This window comes from Coffea arabica, chromosome 11e (genome assembly GCF_036785885.1).
Source record: "Coffea arabica cultivar ET-39 chromosome 11e, Coffea Arabica ET-39 HiFi, whole genome shotgun sequence".
Taxonomy (NCBI): domain Eukaryota; kingdom Viridiplantae; phylum Streptophyta; class Magnoliopsida; order Gentianales; family Rubiaceae; genus Coffea; species Coffea arabica.
Window position 1 is genome coordinate 14,741,299 of NC_092331.1, and position 6,742 is coordinate 14,748,040.

A 6,742-nucleotide genomic window follows, 5' to 3' on the forward strand; every position below is an offset into this window, starting at 1 on the left:
TTGGGTAAAGGCATTTTTCAAAGGGATTGATAAAGGGTGGAATGAAGGTAGTTTGTGTGAGAACTCAAAAATTTTATTTATATATTTATTCAAGTGTTTAAATCATTTAATTATTTTTTTAACTATTTATTCACATGTTTAGTTTCCTATCTTTTCTCAACTTATTCGTTTTAAATCATTTTTTTTTTATCTATTAGTGATTTAATCACTAGTTGGAATAGTAAAAATCTTTTACGTGCACGTTTTAGCGTAGCTACGTTAAATTTTACTGAGACGTACTAGTGCGACCAACTAGTAAAACATGATCATAACCATGAGAGTGTAGTAAGACTTGAATCTTGAAGGAGATTGATAAGACTTGAGAGTTGAACCCTATTCTCTCACTATTCATAGTTGACTTTGATTTACTTGTAAAACCAAACAAACTCTCCTTTTCTCTCATCACTCTTTCTCTTCTTTTTCCACTCCCCTTGGCCGAACCTTGAGAGGTAGAGAGAGAGAGTTGGCTGCAATTTCTTCCACCATTTTTCTTTGATCAAACCCTTAGCTAATCACCAAAATTTCTCCTTCATCACCTCTTCATTTTCACTTGCTTGTTGGCTGGTTCCTTGGGGCAAAAGAGGAGGAAGGAAAAGCTTTGCATCTTGCCAATCAACTCTTGTTCCAAGTAAGATCTTCACCCTAACATCATTCCCCTTGTGGAGTTGAGAGGTTGGCCTTGATGTGTAGTTTGTCTTGTGATATTTTTTTTGTTGGAAGCTTGGAGGAAATGGTTGCTATATATATTGCTAAAGATGCCTTGAGTTACTGTTGAAAATTTGCAGTTGTTATGATTGAAAAGGTTGTATCTTTTGTGAGTTAAAATTTGGAATGTGTGCTGGAAAATTTCTGGAAGCTAGCTGAGAGAAGAAGGGACCAAAACTGGACTGTTTTCCCTCTTTTGTAGTTGTAACTTTAGCAAAAATTGCTTTAATTACTTGCTTAGATGTTAATTCATCTATGTGAGGCTGATTTGAGCAAAAATTTTGAGCTTTAAATGGTGAAATTGTAGTTTGCTTCAAGATATGTTAGTTGTTGAACTTTCGCAGTGGTCACTGCACAGACTTAGAGAAACTGTCTTATCTTTGTGTAGAAAAATTCAAATTGAGTTTCGCTTGTTGCATTTGAAACTAGATTCAGAGTGCTTTCTACTTGAAAATTTCAGAATTTTTCTCAATTCCTATGAATATCTATGATTTTCCAAAGTTGACTGAATTTTCACACCTACTGTGTTTTTCTACCTGATGAAGCAGAAATTTAGACTGGAATTTGATTGATTTGTGGATAGAATCTTACAAATGTGTTTTCTAGGAAAATGTAATTCTTTGAGTCTATTTTCCAACGGTATAAAGTTTATAAATTTTGGACTTAAGAAGTTTGAAGTATGATTTTTCAAACAGCATCACGCAAAACTGGAGAAAATTCTATTTTTCTAAAGTTGTTCTTACTTTCATTTCCAACTTCAAGTTGGAGGTGTTAAACCATTTTGAGCTTAGTTTTATGACTGGAATTGATGTTTTCTCACAACTTTATGCCTTTGAGTTGAATAGTAATTGTTGATTGTTCAAGGCCAAGTTTCCCTACTAGCTCTTAGTCATTATTTGAATAGCATGTGCCATGAAATCTTTACTTGATGGTGCTAAAGGTTTAGTATATGATGGTAGGACTTGTGAAAAAGAATTCTAACTATAACTTGGTACTTGGATGGTGAAATTGTGGCTTTTAGACCACTATACCTTGTTAACCCCTAGATCACTACTTATACGTGGGTTTTCACTTAAAACTAGGGTGTTTTAAAGAACGAGTGACTTTTCTTCTCGAGTCACTTGTTGAACGTTTTGACAAGAGTAAACGTTAGTATATCACCTTACTATATCCTTGCCTCATTTAAAACCTTGTTATTTTTTTTGTCCCGTTTAAATTTGTATTTTTAACTTTAGCATCAAAAGTTTTTCCCTTGTGGTTTGAACAAGGATAGGTGATACTTTTTGACTAAAAGCTTGCACTTGGGGGTTTGACTACTTTATTCAAATGTTTTAAAACGGTTAACTTCTTTAGTTCACTTACCCTATGTATTTGATCACAGTTTTCGAAAGCGAACCCGTGGACCCTTTCACCGAGGAAAGTTAACTTTTATAAATGCGGTGAGTGTTTTAAGTGCATGTTGCACTTCATACTTGCTTGACATGCGTGTGCCCTATGAAATTAAATGTTATTGAACTGTTTGATATTTGACGTGGGTGAGCATGTACTTTGTCTTGCTCAACTCCTTTCTTGCTTGTACTTGTCCTGCTAGTTGTTTGGGCTGTTGTTCCATCGACTCTTTATTATGAACTGTTATTCTATGACTATTGATTGGTTGGTTGGGCTGTTATCCCACTAACACAGCTGCATGTTGGGAATTCCAAAATCCTATTGGCTAGTTAATCGAGTCGAATCGGTAAGGGCCTGGTCGATTAGATACAGAACCCTGGGTCTACGATTTTGTTGAGTGGAGTGACATCTTCTCGACTAATTGGTATGCTCGAGTATTACGACCACTGTTTATTGTGGCGTGCGAGCTTAGTATGGGGGTTGAAACGGTGAACGGGAACTGCAGTAAAGCGGTGCTTTACGATTATTGGTTTGATAAGCGTTGATGGAGTGTCAACCACCAGCGAGATGTCCGAGCTATATGGATCTGGCTTTTGAAAGCCTTGTATCCTTGAATTGGATTGTTACTTCTTAACTTGTACTCCAAGTATTTGTCTTATTCTTTCTTGAATTAGTCTTGAATTAAATGTTGTAGTTGGTTGGACTGCGTGAATTTCTTAGAACCTCATTGGGCGAAAGCTTACTGTATGTTTGTTTTCCTTAACAAGGGGAAAAGTGTTAGCACCCTGAGAGTCGTGAGCGTGCCAGCACTTGGTATATTTTGTATTTCGTACTTTTGAGTTGTAAGCTGAATCTTGAATTATATACTAAGACATTTTGGAGATGAACACTTCAACTTGTAATAGTTAGTATTTATGGGTGAGATTGAATGATTTATTCGTACTTCTTGTCTTGATGATACGAACGGCACCAACCATGTGATGCAACCCGTACAAAAGACTTGGATCTAGAAGGTAGGGACTCACGTTGAAGACGACGAACGCAGCGGATCACCTAAACCCGTTGATCACGTGGTCAACGAACCTCGGTATTGTAGAAGACGCCACAATCTAACGCGGTCCTAGATTGATAAGTCAATTGAATACCTAAGATACAAATCTAAGATATTCAAGGTGCTTCAATGAAGCTTGAGAGAACTCTCAATGTAATTTTTATTAATCGTCAAAAACTAACCATGAAGGTCTCTTGCCTTGGCTATATATAGCCATACAACTTGAAAACCTAAAGTGACTTGAAAACCCTAACTCGGCTAGGCTAGGCCTTTGGCCCGATTCCACTACTCAAATCCACTATCTAATGGTCAGCTTATAATCGATCCAATGAAGGCTTTAAGCTGGCCCAACATAACCCAATAAAAACTAATTAACCAACTTAAGTTATAGTGAGTCTAGACTCTATAAATCGGATCCAATTCAACATGAGATCTTGGACCGAATTTATTCCTAGTAAACTACTAACTATTATTAAAAGATTCAATCTCTTGTAGCCTAAAACATGGCCCATAAGCGACCCATATTTCGTATCATCTGGTATCAGAGCTTCGGCTCTTGATTCAAGTTAATATCCTTGTCTTTTCTTTTTTTTCTTCTATTTATTTTTCTACCAAAACCCTAGCCGCCTTTTGATTTAAAAGAAACAAAAAAATAAATTTTGATTCTTGTTCTCTTGATTTTATCACTTGAATTTAACCTATCCTGTGATTGATCGAGGTTGGAATTTTTTGATGTGATTACGTTCTTGAAAACAGGTTTTTCAAGGGTTTAACTCCCATTAAATTTCTTCCAAGTGAAGTCGTAACCTTGTGTTGAGTCGTCAAAAGCAAAAAGCAAAAAAAAAAAAAAAAAAAAAAAATCGGAACTGTTCACGGCGGTACTATTCATCGGCACTATTCATGACTGTAGTAGTACTGTTCATCCGACGCTACTGTAGTAGTACTGTTCATCCGAATTTTTTTTTAAAAATTTTTTTACCTTGTGTTTGTTTCTTGTAGTTGATTTGGTAATTTCTTGAAGTTCTTGGATTGCATAGTGGGTTCTTGAAAAAAAAAATCTTGATACTTTGAAAACCCTAAAAATCATCCTTTTGAATCTTGAAGTGCGGCTACCTTATTTTCTTGAATTGGCAAGTTAGAAAAACAAAAAAAGGAAGAAAGAAGGAAAAAAAAAAAGAGGCAGCCTTGCCTTGAATGGTTTCCAAATCTTGATTGAAATCTTGATTGATATCCTGATTGATTGCCAAATCTTGATTGATTTCCAAATATTGGTTGACTTCCAAATTCTAGCCAAGTACAATTGGGTGAAGATATTCTTGACAAATGGAGCATGTGCAATGGTTCGCGTTCATAATCAAGTTGAGTTGGTGACATGGTTCTTGGATTGCATTTATCAAGACATTCTCCGAGTTACTCTTTTGTAAACAAGCACTCGATTTAAGGACAAATCGTCTTTCAAGAGGAGAGGAATGATGAGAACATGAAGATTTGGATTCCCTTCAAATTCAAGAAAATTCAATTGATGGTTGATGGTGCAATCGGGTTCAAGAATCATTGAAGATTTGTCATGCTTATTTCTTGTTATTATTTAAGTAAATTTCCAGCAATACTTGTTAGTTAGTCTTGAGTTATTAAGGGGAATAAAGGCTAAGGTCATGTTGACCATAGTTAAGCCAATTGAGTCAGTTAGTTTCCTATTCTAATTGAATTAGAGTTTTAGAAAAGTAGTTAATTACTTTCAAATTTATTTAGGAAGTTGTGTCAAGTCAAATAAGGAAGCTTGTATTGTTTCCAATTTAGATTAGAGTTTTGAGTCTTGTAAGGCTATAAATAGCCAACTTTATTTAACTATTGAGGGGGATTGAAGATGAATTAATAAAAAGAGAGTTGTCTCCTTTTATGGAGTTCCTTGATGGAACTTGCGTTTCTCCTTAAACAGTATCAAGTATTTAGCTTGGATACTTGTGGTGTTCAAGGGAAGATGATCACATCATCTTGTTCTTTCAAGCCAATAACCAATCCACTAGGTTTTTAGAGACGGGTTCTCTTTAGGTCTAGTAAGGTAGTTATTGTTCCATAACCAATAACTAATCCACTAGGTTTTGAGAGACGGGTTCTCTTTAGGTCTAGCAAGGTAATTATTGTTCTATAACCTGATCAAGATAGATCCTTCCGCTGCCTGATCGACTTGGTTCTTCAAGACATGTTCTTGTTGGGTCGAGTTCGTATCACTTGAGGTGTTAGTGAGTCCTGACGAGAGTTGGGCAGGTGGCCCGCCGACCCCTCTAGTTCACCTTAAGGGAAAGTGGGGTCGTCACAGTTTGGATATTAAATGTGTGGGGTGGATGATTGTCTTGCATAGGCGGGTGATTATCGATAGGTTCTTGGTTAGTCGCGACACCTCTACCACCACTATTACTTGCCACAAGCTGATCAATTATGCGTCTTTGTACTGCCATTTCTATGCTCAGTTCATTGAACTTGCTCGATAGCTCAGTCAATTGAGCTCCCAATGCTGCAAGATCTAGTGAATCACTATAGCAAATCTTACTAAAGCCTCCGATACTAAACTCATATTTACAAGTTGTCTCAAGACTCTACTTCGAGACCTAGTGATGATAGGGTTCCTTCGTGAAAGTATGTTTAAGAATACCTAAAAGTGTAGAAGAGAAACTGATTTAGAAATTTGCTCCCAGATATGACTATCACGCTTTATTCAAAACAAAAGAAAAAAGAAAAAAAATGGAGTTTGAATAGCATGTATTTTCTATTCAAGTTTGGCAATCCAAAACTTGTATTTTCATTTCTTCCACTGGTTGTTTGAGTTCGGGTCTAATCCTACCAGCAATTTAGGCCTGAGGTGCATTTTTATTTCTCCCGCTAGTTGTCTTGGTTCGAATCTAATCCTACCAGCGATCCAGGCCTGAGATGCATTATCAATTCTCCTGCCAGTTGTCTGAATTCGAGTCTAATCGCACCAACAATCTAAGTTTGGGATGCATTTTTATTTCTCTCATTAGTTATCTGCACTCGAGTCTAATCCCACTAGTAATCTAGATTTGGATGCATTTTCATTTCTCCCACAAATCGTTTCGGTTCAAGTTCAATCCTACCGGTGATCTAGGCCTGAGGTGTATTTTTATTTCTCTCGCTAGTTGTTTGGGTTGTGATTCAATCCCACTAACGATCTAAGCCTAAGGTGTATTTTTATTTCTCCTACTAGTTGTCTGGGTTTGGGTTCAATTCCATTAGCGATCTAGGCCTGAATATATTTTCATTTCTCCCACTAGTTGTGTGGGTTTGAGTCCAATTCCACTAGCGATCTAGGCCGGGGATATATTTTCAATTCTTTCACTAGTTGTTTGGGTTTAAGTCCAATCCTACCAATGATTTAGGCTTGGGGTGTGTTTTCATTTCTCTCACTAGTTGTTTGGGTTCGGATCCAATCCCACCAATGATCTCAATTAGGAGTGTACTTTTATTTCTCCCGCTACTTGTCTAGGTTTAGGTCTAATCCCACCAGCAATCTACACTTGAGATGCATTTTCATTTCTTTTG